Consider the following 18259-nt stretch of genomic DNA (forward strand, 5'->3'; position numbering starts at 1 on the left):
CTCGTTAAAGTGACCGGAAGTGCTATCCCTCCTTTAGATTTTAATATTTTTGGACCTGAGGGATTATTACACAAAACGATCGAGCGCTTGTTTTGTTCGGCTCGTTAAAATTACCGAAAATCCATCCCTTTTGTATTATTTTATACTTTTTCAGACTCAAGGGATTATATGACAAAAAAGGATTGTTGGAGTTCTCTTTACGTCCCTTTCAGACTCTCTAAAATTGAAAAGGACCAAGTTATCTTTGTCGTTAAACTCGTTAAAACCGAATAGCGACAAACTTGTCCATACAGACAAGAACGAGTTTCACTATCGCTAGGCTCGTTAAAACATAGTGATGGGTTTGCCCGAAGGGAAATTACAGAACAAGCATATGTTATCCTTCTCAAGCTTAACAAAAATAAAGAGGTAATGGTCAGCAATGACTGGGGAAAAATTGGGAAGAAAACTTGAAGAAACTTTATTGGTAGCAAGTCGCTCTTGAACATGACACTTTCACTCCGCATCCGAGTCGGGTTGGGTTGTTCCGTTCACTGGTCATATCACCATTGGTCCATCACACCATCCATATTTGGGGTTAATGCTACCAATCCATCATGTCAGTGTCCCCAATATGTTCAAGAGAAGTCACTCAGAGAGTTTGCCTGTGTCTCATCCACTGCAATACATTTACACTTCATTCTTTCATGACCACCACCCTCAAACTTATGTCATCAGATCGTTTTCACCTCCATTAAAATCATTTGCTCCATTCCGTGTCATTGATGTGGGATTCACTAAGGCCCTCCTATGACAGATTGCTTCTTGTCAACATCAGCTCATTATCCAGTAAGTCGATCTAGGAACAACCTTTTCGATACTTTGAAGCTTGCATGCCTCAATGGCAAGTTTCTCACTTCCGATGATAGGTTTACATCAATGGCCTTTGACCGAACGATTTTGCGTGGTGTTCGACGCCAAGTCCCTTATTCACACCACATGAATTGTACCATACTACCTTGAGGGTCATCATCATTAACGGTGATTCCTCTCGCACCTGTTAACAGCTTATATCATTGGCTGGTAATCAGGCGATGTCTTTCCATGTTTGACTCCAGAACATCTCTCACATGGATCGACTTGTACTTTGAGTGAAGATCGAACGAGATTGAAGACCTTGGATCTAGTTTCATCCATCCGGGCTGCGATATATATTCAGGAAAATAAAGACATCAAATGTAAATCATTGCTGCATAGATAATCATCCAATCTAAGGGATGATGGCTCTATGAGAATCATCAGTCTGCACACAGACGATTGTCTGTCTTATGTACATGAAAATGAATTTATAAAGCTGAGCATGGGAATGCCCGGGTCAGCTAGATCATGAAAATATTATGAAGATAATGTATTGTATTGTATCTTATTACAGGTCGCCTTCCAGCTCGAAAAAACTTCGGATCCTCATGATAAAGCATTTCACCCGACATCAAAAGATTAACGACCTCATGCTTTAGGGGGCAACTGTTATAGAAATTTTCGGGCACTGCAACCCCAATCATATATGTCCATAAAACAAGGGCTCCTAAGTCTGTAAAAGTGTTGTTCCAACCCTTAAAAGAACAAGGTCAACTGATTACATCATCTCCCAGAAGTTCTCCATGAAAAACTACTCAGAACTGGTCAAAATTGGACCATCTCACCTGCTCCATGGTTAAAGTGCGATGCATCCCACCTAATGCACACGGGAGGTGTGATGCATACCGAAAATCCCTTCTATGGGGTGCGATGGACGAGAATAGACAAGTGGCGAAGACAGTTTGCGAGGTGGATGATCATGGAATCTTCCAAAAACTTCTCCTGTGACACTTGCCTCTGAGAATCGCCCAAGGATGAGTAAGAGATCAATGAGATCTCCAAGTGGAATCAAGAACTATCAGAGAGAAGACACTAATCAAAAACCCAGAGTTGACTCACACCTCTGCAAATATCTATATATAGATCTCTCATCCCAGAGATCCAGGAGGTTGGGGGCTGGAATTTTGTATCTTGTAAGGAAGTGCTGCTGGTTTCTTGGTGCAACATCATAATGATGGGTAATCTAAGCTTTTCATGAGGTGAAGAAGGGATTTCTTGCTGAGAGGATGACGCTGGGTCAGAACATTTGGTTGTAATCGTCTTTGCTATCCTTGATTATTAATAAAGCTATTCAAGTTTTCCTCCACATTCTTGTATGATTGATGATATGTGCATTTGTGTGGTCAATATATATCTGGTCCTATATTGTTTATGATAGTAGATCTCTGTTCTTGGATAGTGTTATGCTGCTTTGATTCCACAGGTGCTCTTTGAAGCTGGGTAGATGAGGAAGTGAGTGGTAAAGATCTATCAGAAGGGAGAGGAATCAAGCAAGGAACCAAGTGCAAGATAGAGGTTGGTCTCCTTTATTCCCCTCTTATCTACTTCTCATAAAGGAAAACAAAAGTGGTTTTAGTTTGTTTGTTTCTAAGGTAGCTACCAGCCTTAGTGGGACTAGCAGCTCTGCATAGCCCAGCGGAGTCGCCATTTTGTTATTAGGTGAAATGCTTTATCATGAGGATCCGAAGTTTTTTCGAGCTGGAAGGCGACCTGTAATAAGATACAATACAACACATTATCTTCATTATATTTTCATGATCTAGCTGAGGCGGGCATTCCCATGCTCAGCTTTACAAATTCATTTTCATGTACATAAGACATACAATCGTCTGAGTGCAGACTGATGATTCTGGTAGAGCCATCATCCCTTGGATTGGATGATTATCTGTGCAGCAATGATGTACATTTGATGTCTTTATTTTCCTGAATATATATCGCAGGCTGGATGGATGAAACTAGATCGAGGGTCTTCAATCTTGTTCGATATTCACTCAAAGTACAAGTCAATCCATGTGAGAGATGTTCTGGAGTCGAACATGGAAAGACATCGCCTGATTACCAGCCAATGATTGTAATCTATTAACAGTTGCAAGAGAAATCACCGACAATGATGATGACCCTCAAGGTACTACAGTACAATTCACGTGTTGTGAATAAGGGACTTGGCATCGAACACCATGCAAAATATTTCGCTCGAAGGCCATTGATGTAAACCTGTCGCCGGAAGTGAGAAACTTGCCATTAAGGCATGCAAGCTTCAAAGTACTGAAAGGGTTGTTCCTAGATCGTCTTCTTGGATAATGAGCTGATGTCGACAGGAAGCGATCCATCATAGGAGGGCCTTAGTGAATCCCACATCAATGACACAGAATGGAGCAAATGATTTTAATGGAGGTGAAAATGATCTGATGACATAAGGTTCAGGGGGGTGGTCATGAAAGAATGGAGCGTAAATGTATTGCAGTGGATGAGACACAGGCGAATTCTCTGAGCGACTTCTCTTGAACATATCAGTGACACTAACATGATGGATTGGTAGCGTTAACCCCAAATATGGATGGTGTGATGGACCAATGGTGATATGACCAGTGAACGAAACAACCCAACCTGACTCGGATGCAGAGTGAAAGTGTCATGTTCAAGAGCGACTTGCTACCAATAAAGTTTCTTCAAGTTTTATTCCCAATTTTTCCCCAATCCTTGCTGACCAATACCTCTTTATTTTTGTCAAGCTTGAGGAGGATAACATATGATTTTTCTATAATTTTCCCTTCGGGCAAACCCTTCACTATGTTTTAACGAGCCTAGCGATAGTGAAACTCGTTCTTGTCTGTATGGACAAGTTTGTCGCTATTCGGTTTTAACGAGTTTAACGACAAATATAACTCGGTCCTTTTCAATTTTAGAGAGTCTGAAAAGGGACGTAAAGAAAACTACAATAATCATTTTTCGTCATATAATCCCTTGAGTCCGAAAAAGTATAAAATAATACAAAAGGGATGAATTTTCGGTAATTTAACGAGCCGAACAAAACAAGCACTCGATCTTTTTGTGTAATAATACCTCAGGTCCAAGTAGATTAAAATCTAAAGGAGGGATAGCACTTCTGGTCACTTTAACGAGCTAGAGAGGCCAATTGCTCGGCAATCTTTTCATATTTTACGAGTCAGATGAAAAGAGCTTAAAGGAGACTCGTTTTTCGAGGAATGAGTGATAAATTTGGGTAGCAGCTAATTCCAGGTAAGGTTTGGAATTTTCCAATCACGGCAGTGTCACAAGGATGGCTAACAGGATCACTCTTTGCAGTTGTTCCTCAAAAAGGGTAAACAATCAAATGGAGGTGAATGATCGGCCAATATAGAGTGGAGGTGATGATGAGAACACGATCAAGGTTTCAAAGGTTGATGATAACTCATTCACGATGGTTATTTACCGGAAATTGGCTCATTTTTTAATGAGCTTAAACTCTGGGGGAACGTTTTCTCATTGCTTATGTTTATTTTTTAACGAGTTTGAATTCCACGTTAAAACTGCTCGATCCAGTCGTATAATAAGGATGTCTCATTTAAAATGGCATTTTTTCAAAGCTTTGCCTCGCATCCTTTCTTTATGCAAGTTAGGAAATGACCAATCCTACGAGTTTAAAGGGTTAGAGGACCTAAAAATTTAAAAAATAAATGGTCGTTCTTCGCTTGCACGCCAAAAGGTTTGCATGCCCCCGTGTATAGTGAAAAATTTCCAAGTTACCAAAGATTGTTCTATCCGTACTGCGGACAAAACACTTCCTCGGCGATTTCTACTGAAATAAACAAAGGTGAGTGGTGCAACTGGCTCCACTCACATAACTTTGACGAAGGAATATTATTCCAGTCTAATCTCATAAACTAGTCATATATCCTTCGCGGAAACCTACCCTATACCCAAGGTTTTCCTGCCGAAATAGAGCAGGGTGCATGCCCCCTGGGTTTCAGTCATGTCCTCCGAATCACTCGCGCTCATCAGGTGGGTGGACTGGGGATTGATCATACATTCCTTGCGTGAAAAGACCATTCAAGGATGGTATTTGACTATTTTCTATGTGTGAACCGGGGAATGAAAGCTGGTCTATGAGCTTGACCACTCTTCCTTCATGCGGAAAACACATTACTCTAAAGAGTGAGGAGACAATGGCTCCCATCCAATAAATATAGTCACGTCCAAGGAGTAGATTATAATCCAGGGGTCCTTGGACTACCATTACGTTCATGTGAACGGTTTTCCTTCTCAATGTTATCGACACATTGGGAAGGATCCCTAACGGTCGACTGGTTCCTTTGTTAAAGCTTGTTAGATTTCTCATTTCAGGCAAAAGCGATGGTGAACCAAGCGCTTTCCAAGCAGTTGAGGAAAGGATACTCATAGAAGCCCCTTCATCTATGATGGTACCGGCCACAATCATTCTATATATTTGAGCAATGATTCGAAATGGTACACTAGCCAATAAACGGGGTCTGCCTAGTAGATTCCAATCGAAGGAAACAACTAGGTTGCTTGGAGGTGGGACGGAATAGATGGCCGAATATGACTCTGACGAACTTCCTTCCTGCGGTAAAGGAACGGGTAGACTGCCCCCATGTTCATTAGAGTCTGTGCTTACGAAGAGAATTTGAACGGTGTCGTTTTTGTTCTCTTCGGTGACTGTATCATTTGAAGATGGACCTTCTGAAGGCAAGACCGGGTCAACTGCCGCCTCGACCTTTTGACTTTCGTCTGGTGTGGATTCAGAGGGTTCATCTTCAATGATAGACGCTTCAGCCAACCACAATGGCGTGTCAGCCGGATTTTCAACTAGTGACGGACTCGGCAAGAGTTTTTTATATCAAGGAGGAAGCCCTAATGGTGAAATTGGACGGTCGTCCAAAACTCTTTTAGCCTCATCTAAGAAGGGACAATGGTGGACGGCGTGATCGCCTTCACACAATTTACAAGGAAATTTACATTTTCCTTTTTGTCCAGGGGCTTCACTTTCACTAGTTGACGGTGTATTCTCAACATGATCGTCAGAGGTTGATGACATCGGATTGTGCAAACGAGGAGACTAGTCCCTTAAGATCTGAGGGATGCAAGGACAATCTCGATGATAGTGGTCCCCTTTGCAAATGACACATGGTGATTTAGGTCTGGACGGTGCAGTGTGTGGATTTTCACTAGACGATGCCTGGTTGCCCCTTTTTTCCTTTGGCTCCTTCTTCTTCTTCTCCCTCTTCTTCTCAGTTACTTGATTTTTGGCTTTACCAGCTTCATCAGTCTGCACACAAACGATTATCTGTCTTATGTACATGAAAATGAATTTATAAAGCTGAGCATGGGAATGCCTGCCTCAGCTAGATCATGAAAATATTATGAAGATAATGTATTGTATTGTATCTTGTTACAGGTCGCCTTCCAGCTCGAAAAAACTTCGGATCCTCATGATAAAGCATTTCACCTGACATCAAAAGATTAACGACCTCATGCTTTAGGGGGCAACTGTTATAGACATTTTTGGGCACTGCAACCCCAATCATATATGTCCATAAACCAAGGGCTCCTAAGTCCCTAAAAGTGTTGTTCCAACCCCTAAAAGAACAAGGTCAACTGATTACATCATCTCCCAGAAGTTCTCCATGAAAAACTACTCAGAACTGGTCAAAACTGGACCATCTCACCTGCTCCATGGTCAAAGTGCGATGCATCCCACCTAATGCACACGGGAGGTGCGATGCATACTGAAAAGCCCTTCTATGGGGTGCGATGGACGAGAATAGACAAGTGGCGGAGACAGTTTGCGAGGTGGATGATCATGGAATCTTCTAGAAACTTCTCCTGTGACACTTGCCTCTCAGAATCACCCAAGGATGAGTAAGAGATCAATGAGATCTCCAAGTGGAATCAAGAAATATCAGAGAGAAGACACTAATAAAAAACCCAGAGCTGACTCACACCTCTGCAAATATCTATATATAGATCTCTCATCCCAGAGATCTAGGAGGTTGGAGGCTGGAATTTTGTATCTTGTAAGGAAGTGCTGCTGGTTTCTTGGTGCAACATCATAGTGTTGGGTGATCTAAGCTTTTCATGAGGTGAAGAAGGGATTTCTTGCTGAGAGGATGACACTGGGTCAAAACAATTGGTTGTAATCCTCTTTACTATTCTTGATTATTAATAAAGCTATTCAAGTTTTCCTCCACATTCTTGTATGATTGATGATATGTGCATTTGTGTGGTCAATATATAACTGGTCCTATATTGTTTATGATAGTAGATCTCTGTTCTTGGATAGTGTTATGCTGCTTTGATTCCACAGGTGCTCTTTGAAGTTGGGTAGACGAGGAAGCGAGTGGTAAAGATCTATCAGAAGGGAGAGGAATCAAGCAAGGAACCAAGCGCAAGACAGAGGTTGGTCTCCTTTATTCCCCTCTTATCTACTTCTCACAAAGGAAAACGAAAGTGGTTTTAGTTTGTTTGTTTCTAAGGTAGCTACCAGCCTTAGTGGGACTAGCAGCTCTGCATAGACACTAGATTTCCCGATAACAGAAAGGCAGCCAAATTGGTTACCTAAGGATGGATAGAAACCTAGTGTTTTCCTCCCATATATATCCGAAAGTACGTGGAGTCCCAATCCATATAAGCGATGTCTAATGCAAAACCGCACAATGAGAGCATTCCCATATACTTTACGTACTGTAACACCACCCTATATACCCGAAGGTACATGGATGAGCTACGATATAATCACGTATGTGGAATGAGGTATCACACTCGGGATGTATTGCAGATAAGTTAGTGACAACTGCTTTGTTTTACAACGTCGGAACATGTCTCTAGCCTAGACCTCTAAATGTTTTTCGTTAAGTGACAATGCTCCACTAGGTAAATTCAGATAAATTTTAAGTTGATCTTGTTTATAATTTTCCTTTCAAGATTCACCACGTGATGTACATTTGAAATTCCTAAAATGTGACTAATATGATAAGCATTCTTTCCATTCAATTTAACAATGAAAATCCTAAGCTAAGTGGAATAGAGCAATAAGCTTTTTGACAAAGAGAAAAGAGCACATCTAATGCAATTTCCCTAGCTATTCCTTTCAAGCATTCACAAGCTACAATATGAATGATGCAAGTTTTCCTTTTCGAATCCCTTAATTTTATGATGAACAACAAGGAAATATGCACATACAATCAATCAATCTTTAATAAGAACGAAGACTTTGATGACAATTCTGTTTCGAAGGAAAAGAAGACTTTACGACACTTCCTTTCGAACAAAGATTAATAAACTATATTCTAACTTTGACTATAGACTGATAATGAGAAAGAAAACATTTAAGAAACATTAATCAATCAAGTCAAAGTGGGGCTAGACAAGGAGATAGAAATTTGTTCTCTAAGACATGACATTCATTGATCAGTTAGCAAGCAAAAAAACAACAAAAATTTGGTAAAAACACTTTCCAAAGGTGGGAAATTGACCTAAGGTTGATTAGCGCAGGTCAAAGAGGGGCTAAATGTGCTGCAAAGCATTGTCTCTCACTCAAGGGTGCTATGCAGAGCACTGTCCCGTGACTAAGCCTGCGTTGATTTCTGAGAGGCCACTCAAGAGTCATCTAACCTCAAATTTTTACCAGAATTCAATGCAAAAGAGCTAAAATACAGTCAATGAACACAAGTAGGGTCTACAAGAATGTCCTAGGAGGTGGATAAGCTAATAGGAAAGGTGATTGTTCCCTAGTGGAGTCGCCAATTTGTTTTGGAGAATTTGGTATCTACGGATAAATACTAATTCCCTAGATAAGTAGCTGTACCTAGAACAACAGTTTAAAGTGTTTTAGACTTTTCCTATAAGAAATAGATAAGATGAGAAGATAAGAATACCTACTTGTAGTTCTACTTTCCGCTTGTCTCCCTTGTATCGATCCTGTCACTCCTTCCCGTACTTAATACGCTTGATAAGTACACTGTAAATACAATAGAAAACAAGGAACCGATCAAAGCACACGATCTACTGAATATAAGTGAAAGGAATCAGACAAAATTCACACATATAAGAATTATGAAACAATACAAACATATGGGAAAAAGGTTCAAACACTTTATTAGATAGAAGAAGGAATTATAACCATTGGTGTCTGATTCAAAGCCATTCCTCCAGCTTGGATCCCATCCACATCACATCAAAAGCATGACAAACTTGTAGCATTACAATACTTTCTTCAAAGCCAAATCTCATAGCACCATTATCTCCTTATAATTCAGCATAATCCAACCTTTGATCACTTAGATGAGTGGTCAATTTATAAGAATATGAAGGAGGTTTTGTCATAAATGGTGGCATTGAATGCCCTTCCATTCTTAGAATTAGTTACATGGAGGAAGGGATGAGAGGATAAGATTCACCTTAACTCATTCCTCATCCATTTTCGAGCTCATAGGAGTTGATAAGTGAGGGAACCTTCTAGATGATTCAAAAATATAAGAATATTCCCCAAACCCTATGTGAATTTCTCTCATTCTCGCCTAGCATAGGTAAAAGGAATCCTAAGTGCTCTGCAGAGAAGCCTGGTAGTGGACTCAACTGCTCTACAATGTACCTTTACAAGGGCTTACCTATGCTGGTCCCTCTAGAGGCTATTTCTGGATGTCTTCAAGTCATGAAACTATCTAGGAAGGAGGCATTCAAAGGGGTGACTTATTTAGGGCATGAAGCAACTAAAATTAGGGTTTGATGAGCCCTAAAACACTGACCTAGATGTTGGGATTTGATGTGCCCAAATGGATCTGTAACAGCTGGTGGTTGTTTACATATTTTTACAATGGGAAGACTTGGCTTGGCAGGAGGATACAACACAATATTCTTTCTAGCATCCCCCTTTGCAATAGTCATGATGGCTTCTCAGCAGCCAATATAAGCATCAACTGTCGCAAGCCAAGGTCAGCCTCGAATCAGAGGGTGCCCATCTAATCTGCTCTTTAGGTTTATGACAAGAAAATATACTGGATATTCCCACAAATCAACGGAAACTGAGATATCCTGTAAGGTTCCTTTTGGCCTTACCACCGAACGATCAACAAGTTCTAATAAATTGGTGGTTGGTTTGAGGGATGTAATACCAAGTTATTGACATATTTCTGCTATTAAAATATTAATGGCTGCACCTAGATCAACTAGAGTATTGGGAAAAGAGTGGCTATATATCTGAAGTCACCTTGGGATTTCTAGGATCTTCATACTTTATTGGAGTTTCCCCTCCCAAGAGTAAATCATATAAGGTCCCTACAACGTGAATGATGGGTGAGGCTTTTTCCTTCCTCGTAGGCTTTTTTACACATAGCTCTTTAATTGTTTTAGCATAGATGGGTATGTCTTGAATGGCTTGGAGGAGAGGGATTTTAATACAAATATTTTTTAGTTCCCCTACAAGATCAAAATCTGGATAAACAATAGGCTTGGGTATCGCTACCTTTCGAGGAATGGGGAGGAGTGACTGTAAGTTTTTCAGGGTCTTCATGCTGATCTGTCTCTTCTCCTTGTTTTAGTTCAGTATTAATTATAGGTGGTGTTATATGTAAAGGTAGGGTTTCAATTTTGATTGAAGGATGATCCCTGTTTTCCTCAAGGGTGATGATATGGCCTGACGTCAATCTGAGTTTATTACATTATTTTTGCTCAAAACTCATAATTTGAGCTTTCAATAATCTCCACCAACTAGACTAGTTTGCTGTTAGGATTTGGATTCGGTTGAGATGGCAATTGAGGCCGCAGAAGAGGTTGGGGATTTTGTTGTAATGTATAAGGTGCTTATAGTGTCGGTTGAGGCTGAGGATCTACCCCCATAGGTGCGTTAGATATCCCCAGAGGTCGCTTCTAATTTGTAGACCAATTTAGATTTTGAGAGGTGGAAGCAGGCCACTGCGATTGATAGGGATTGCCCTGCCAAATAGGAGTAAAAGGAGAATTTGGCCAGCCATTACCCGAAAAATATTGCATTGGCTAGGATGTCATAGGGAATGGCTGGGTTTTCCAATTTGGGTAGGGTGATTGGCCCTGCCATGCTATCCCAAGGTTCTGTTGCTGAGTAAAATGTGGAGAATGAAAGAAATTTGATGTGTCTTGTGACATACCTATAGGTTTATCCTGCCACTATCGATGCTAGTTCATTTGATATACCATCTCTGTTTCTTCTTCTGCTTCCTTGAATACTACTTTCAGCCCCGACAATGATGGACATTGTTCAGTGGCATGCTCTTTAGTATAGATAGCGCATGTCTGCACCATGTCTAATGGACATTCCCATTGGTTGTGCTTATTTCTACAATGTGGATAGAAGATGGCCAAGTTTTGTCCTGCTAAGTCTTGTTTTTATTTAGCCTATAACACATCCAGCTGCGTTGTGAGAGTTCCCAGGATGTTCATCTTAAAATCTTCCAGGATGTTACCGATTTCCATTTGCATTACCCGTCCACTATGTGGTTTGCTTCCTGTGCTAATGGGACCTCGGCTTCCTATTCCTGTATGTGTGCTTCCTCGCAAACACCTGATACAAAAGCGAATGATTTCATCATAATCTTCTTGAGAAATATCTCCTTTTCCCATTTAAATTTAGAGTTTCTACCCATTCCTCTTTCATTCCTTTAATTAAGATAGCTCTTAAGACTTCTTTCGGTAAGGCAGTGTGTGGAGACCTCTGTAAATTATAATTAAACTATTCTACATATTCCTCTAGCGTTTCATTATCTTTTGCAGTCATCTTAAAAATTTCATCTTTCAGTTCCCTAGTCTTACAAAATTCCTGGTATCTTTTGAGGAAGGAGGTTTTCATCTCGTCCCAAGAATTAATAGTTCGCCCACCTAGACCCATGAACCATCTTAAGGCTGCTCCTTTCAAAGTGGAAGGGAACAACTTTAGCTTTTGGGGGTCAGTGGTGTAGTCATACCCTCTATAGAGGACATCAAACTCAAACAGGAAAGCATCAAGATCCTCTATGATCATCACATGGAAAGTTAGGATGCTCTGCAGAGGAATAGCCTTCATGGGGGCATTGGCCACTTGATCGACTATGGGGTACTCTAATGTCGAGGTTTGACCTTGAGGTTGCTGATCTGCCATTTGATCAAAGATGTGCCAATAACCTTCGGGTATTTCAAGGGGTGTTTTTTGAGTAAGCGAAGGATTAGCAACCTGAGCTGGGTTTGCATCACCACCTAGATCTGGGATCACATGAGATCCCTGTTCAGACAACTATGGTTCTGCCTTAGCAGTACCACTGGTTTCTCCTTCTCCTTCTCTTAAGTTACAAGATTTTCCGTCTTGTAGAGGATCAAAATGTGAACTTATTGTAGCTTGAAGACTCCGTTCTGATCCTACAACTTGGCTTTGATTCTTATTGTAAGATGTAGATGGTGAGCTTGCTGCTTGAGGGATAACAATTGAAATTTTCCAAATAATTCTTGGAATCCTACTGACACCTAAGACTTTGCTTTTCTTACGATTTCATCTATAAAGGTCATTCTCCCAAGGTTCATCGATCCTTTGGGTTTTGCGGATTTAGGTGGGGGGTTCTGCTCTTTTTCTATCTTTCTATTCCTAGTCATTCATAAAAACCAATTCCTATTTAACCTCTAAGCTTTTGCTGAAAAGCGGGTTGGTAAGCAAGCACTTTACTTTCTAGGTACGCAGGTTCTTACCTTCCATTTTTAAAACCCAATTCTTTCACAGGAAGATAAAAGGAAATCACTTGAAACACTCTCCCCGGCAATGATGCCAAAATTTTGGTGCACTAAGATGTCTTTTTACAGGCAATCTTAATTCCTACATTAATTGTCAACCCAAGGTAAGTATTTTTATCTCAAGAGTGTTAGCACAATCTATGCAGTGAATTCAGAGGTTAGCTAAAAGTAAATCATTGCAATCACTAATAACTATCTCTTTAACTTAATTCACACAACTCTTAAAGAAATAAATAACGAATAAATGACTCTAAAAGAATTCTTAACACACTGCAATTCTGTCTACTTATTCCAAAATCAAATGAATTTGAATGTGAATGCAAAGAATCACGCTTGGAGACCTTCAAATAGAATTAAAACTAACTCACTCGATCAAGAAAGAGAAATGTGACAGCTGAACAACAATATTAATCTATAGCAAATTAGAATTAAATGACAAATCCTAATTGAACAGAAATCTCAATTGAATGGCAATTCCCAACTGAATGGAAATCTCGATTGAATGACAATTCTTAATTGAATGACAATCAAGAAAATACAATAAATGATTTCTAAACAACAATTGTTCTCTGTCAGCAGATTATGGAAATCAATTAACACTATCTCTAAGATCTATGATATCATAACTCAGAATGAACAACAATCTACTTCTGAAACTAATATAACCAATCAAATCAAAGCATTACTCAGATACATCACACGACTAAGTATGAATCGAAATGAACAACAATATGAATTGGAATCGTCAATCCTCACAATAAGTGAAATAATATTAACTGAACATTAACAATTAATAAAGATTCAAATGGAAAGATTATAACACAAGAAATCAATAGAACTTCTCTTGACCGAGCCGAGAGTCGCCAGAAGTCTCCGCTAAGGAATACTCAGAATATAAGTGAATATCAAACGTAGTCTTTCATTAATATAAGAAACTATATTACAACATCACTGATATAATAGTAGTATATGTATAAAAAAGAATAATTATAGATTACATAAGTCTGAACTGAACTTCGTTTGCCTTTCAGCCTTATATATAATAGTAAAAGAGTAAACTAGATAAAGTGATTCCTCAAGATCAGGGGATCCTAAGGATTTCGCAATACATAATCTGATTCTGTCATGAAATAGTATTGGTCTGCCTGTTCTCTCACTACCTTGCCTACTTTGGATGTTTTCTTTACCTTTTACGGCATGATGCCGCTTTGTCAAGTGAATGGCTGTTGACCCATCTGAATCTTCTACACACAAGGATAGTAAACAGTGAGTTTCTAGTGCTAGATTTATCTAATTTGTTACCAATTGCTTTCATCCAACTTTAATAGTAATTTCCTTTATTTCAATTCATATAAAAATATAATCATGTAAGGATAAATATGAAATAAAGCAATTATTGAGGAGAAAATATACCTTTTTATTTTCCCAACAACAGGGTCCTTTGTTGCCCATAGCGAAGCAAACTTCGTGGCTTCTTGTAAGTCAGATTCATGTGGAGGGAATTGACTGTCTTCTGGCAGCCTCCATGCTACTAGGGAAATCAACAACAATAACCAAGCATAATGGAATGCCTTGCCTTCATTATATGCTTCGCGACAATTTAGCAAAAATTCCTTATAGAGTCACTGGGCCCAGTTGTACTGCAAACCCTTAGCACATTGTGCAGCAAGTTAAATTACTGGTGTCAGAACCTCGTCTGCGTGACACTTCCTCATGATCTTGCAGGCCAAGATATTCACAACAAAATGCACCACCTTGTCTGTAATAGAATGGATGGAATATCCGTGTGACTTTTTCACTTAGCTGAAATCGGTTTTCGTTTGGTTCACTAGTTTCTTTTCTTTGGTTTTTCCTCCAAATGCCTCAACTAGATCCACCTCTTGGTAGGGAAACATTATGATGTGGTGGATTAGCATATTTGTAATGGGGATGGGTTCTCCCAACCAAAGACACCCATCATGTACCAAGGTGAGAAATTGTCGAACACAGACAATGTTAATGATTGTTATGCTGAAATGTGGCACCCACAACATGTTCAACAATCCTGCCTTCTCAGCCCCCGCGACCTATTTCATTGGCTCTAGTCGTGTTACTCCGATCTCTTCATAATAAATCTTTGCCATATAATTATTCAATGTGAGTTGTGGGAATTTTTCATGGTCTTCCAGATCCTAATATTCCATCTTGAGCGAGGGAATGAGCCCTAATAATGCACCTTAAAACACCACCTTCTTCAGCAACAGTTGTGTAGAGACTATAAAATTGGCGGTATCTGGATCTTTCAGTACCCTCGCTTTGCCTTTTCGTAGTGGGATATACTTTGAGATATGAGTTATATGCTCACCCTCTTTGATTTCCAACTCCTAAATGCCTCTATGAATCTCTTCTTCATCAAGATCAAGGGGTTCATGCGGTCGTTTTGAATTGTCCATTCTCCCCTTTTGGTGAATCTCAGCGGGGTTTTTGGTTAGTGACTATCTCACTGAAACTAGCTGTGGTTTCTTTTTTTTCTTCTCAGTAGTAGACGACTTAGGCCTAGGAGACCTAGGCATGGTTGGAATAGGGGGTGGGACTTCAACGGTTACGGCTTCAACGATGACAACTTCAGATGGCACGACTTTAGTTATGGGTGGAGTGCCCATCATTCTCTCAAAGATGTTCTCTCAGTGCCACTCAGGTAAGCTGGTGAATTCTAGCCGTGCTAAAATGTCTTCCCCAATCTTCTCAAACATACAACAAGCTCTCTGGTAGAAAAGATTAAGGAAAACTAATTGAAAGAAAAGAGTTCAAATGCTGGTTAGCCTTCCAGATTTATAAGCAAATTTGAATTCCAATCCAACTGTTCCCTCCAAATTTCCATCATAAATGCATCTTTGGCGGCATATTTCCAAATATTTGTGCCATAAATGCAGCCTACTCACTCTTTCTAATGAAATTTTTTCCATCCAATCATCTACAGTGCACTCAATGGCTATTTTTTGACCCTGCTACATGGCATCAACCTGCATGGCATAGCCCTCCTGGCACAACTCCTTCTAGCACATTTCTTGCTTCCATTGCACAACCCCCTTACTTCGTTTTTCCACTTCTTGGGCAGTGTAGTATATAGTCCCATACTTCCTTGATTAGGGGAGTTTTGAGGTCTAAAATGGGCCTCCTAAGGAAATTATAAAATAAAAGTGGAAATAATAAAATACGATTAGATTACATCATCAAATTTTAGAGGTGAAAATTAATAAATTACTTTTTCAACTTGTATTTTAAACTTATCTCCCTATGGGTTTACTCAAATTTCGAGCGGCAACGCTTGCTGGATGTAGAATTTGATTCCTCATCGAAGAAGTACCCATGTTTCATAATTTCGATGGACCCTACTACATGAACAATGAGAAATACATGAAAAACATGATTGCAATCACGTTTTTTCATGTATTTCTTATTTTTCTTATAGCAAGGTCCATCAAAAGTCTGCAACATGGGTACTCCTTAGATGAGGAATTAAATTTTGCATCCAATGAGTACTCCCGATCGAAAATTAAGTAAACCCTTAGGGAGATAAGTGGAAACTACGAGTCGAAAAAGTAGTTTTATTATTTTATTATTTTTTAATCTTTTTACTATTTTACTCCAAAAATGGTGAATCACCCCCCATGGTCGACATCATTGTATTGAATCCTATTGGTCCTTATAAAGTTTATTTTGGTTGTACATTTTTCTTAGGAGGCCCATTTTAGACCTCAAAATTCCCTTAATGGCAGCTTCCTGGAGTACGAAGACTATCCCGCCATCTTGTAGTCATTATGCAGATGCAAGATCCCCTTTATATGACTTCAATCGACTACCATTGACTCTTCTTGGAAAAACTCTCCATTCAGCTTCACAAGCTGAATTGTGCCACCATCTGTAATTTCCTTGATTGCAGAGGGACCTAACCAATGCATTTGAAACTTTCCAGGAAATTTCATGAATTTTTTGTCATATAAGAAAAACAAATCGTTCACCTAAAAGAAGTACTGTGTGATGTGTCAATCATGCCATGCCTTCTAGCGCTCCATTTGCACCTGTTGGTGAAAGCCTGCTAAAAATTGGTCTTCTTCTAATTCCAGCAACTGCACGAGGTGCTCTTCCATAATCTCGCGATCCACCATATCAGTCAATGTTGCAATCCTCAGACTCAGAACAATATACTCCATGGGCATCAATGCCTCTATCCCATAGACCAATCTGAATGGAGTTTGGCCTGTTAAATTTTTACATGTCGTCTTATATGACCATAACATCACTGGTATGTGTACATCCCAATCATTCCATTTCACTTTGCAAACCTTTGTCAACACGCTTTCCAAAATCAACAATGTAAACTTTGAAACGGGAACTATAAACTCAAAACGGGAACTTTGGCCCAAAAACCCCAAAAAAACCACAAAAATAGTGCTAAAAACGAAAAGTGTGTATACTGGAACGATGTTTTTTTTTTTAGGCGTAAATTTTGAACGTGTTTTAAAAATGGCAGTGACTACGAAATTTTCTACGAAATTTTCCTGCAAAATATAGCTTCAAAACGAAAGTGTTGATACTGGAATAATGATTTTTTTTTTAGGGTCAATTTTCAAACTTTTTAAAAAATGCTAATAAAACCAAATTTTTATGTCTCAAACAAAGTTAAATTTTAAGGAAAAAACACATTAATGTTTCTGGTAGAATATCATTTTTCTTTCCTAAGTATAAATTTAACATGTTTTCAACCACAACATGCTAGATACAAAAGAAATTGAAATTTTTTTAACTATAAAATTAAAAAACCATGACATTATGAACAAATTATATCACTGAATGAATTCAAAAGTCTTTATTTGTATACTGAATAAAACAGACATTATATCTCTAATTTGATATTGCATTGTAGATATTTAAACAATAAAATTTATCATACTTAAGACATAATCCAACAACATAAAAATGCTTCATAACTTCTCATTTAACAAAATATGGAAAACATTAATTTTATTTGAAGATACGATGCATACATCAGTTATATAAACTATCTTAAACAATTATTCAAAATCACTCATATTTTCTTGCACACCATCAGAATTCACATCTTTAGATGGTGAATTCAACAAAGATTATAATGATTCAATGGGACAAGTCGAAATAAAAATATACAATATTTAGAAACAAAGATTCAATGTGTCCCGTTGAAAGATTCGAATGAGGAACACACTTTCTCCGTTCTTGATGAGCCAATGTCTTCTAAGATATATCGTTCATTGAATTGCTTTGCCATAAAATAGGTTCTGTGAACAACCATAAAAAGACAAATTGCCAATAGGTCCCCATACCAAACGTCCAGTAAAACGATCTCACCTTCATCCTTCTGACCTAATATCTTCTGTGCCAAATCATCTCCACTCTTTTAACATTTTCTTTTGAATAAAAAAGTGCAATAAAATATGCCAAGGTACGAATTTCAGCCTTGCAAAATAAAAAATATATAGTGTCTATAACCACTAGCCTTATAACGCTGTTCTAGGTAGCGTTGCAAGGTTCATGGTTTTAGACATATTGTATATTGTGGACCATATATTAAATATATTCATGGCTGACATGCTCG

The sequence above is a fragment of the Pinus tabuliformis genome, chromosome 3_2 (assembly GCF_031772625.1).
Source record: "Pinus tabuliformis cultivar Carrire ecotype Pingquan chromosome 3_2, CPIR1, whole genome shotgun sequence".
NCBI classification, from domain to species: domain Eukaryota; kingdom Viridiplantae; phylum Streptophyta; class Pinopsida; order Pinales; family Pinaceae; genus Pinus; species Pinus tabuliformis.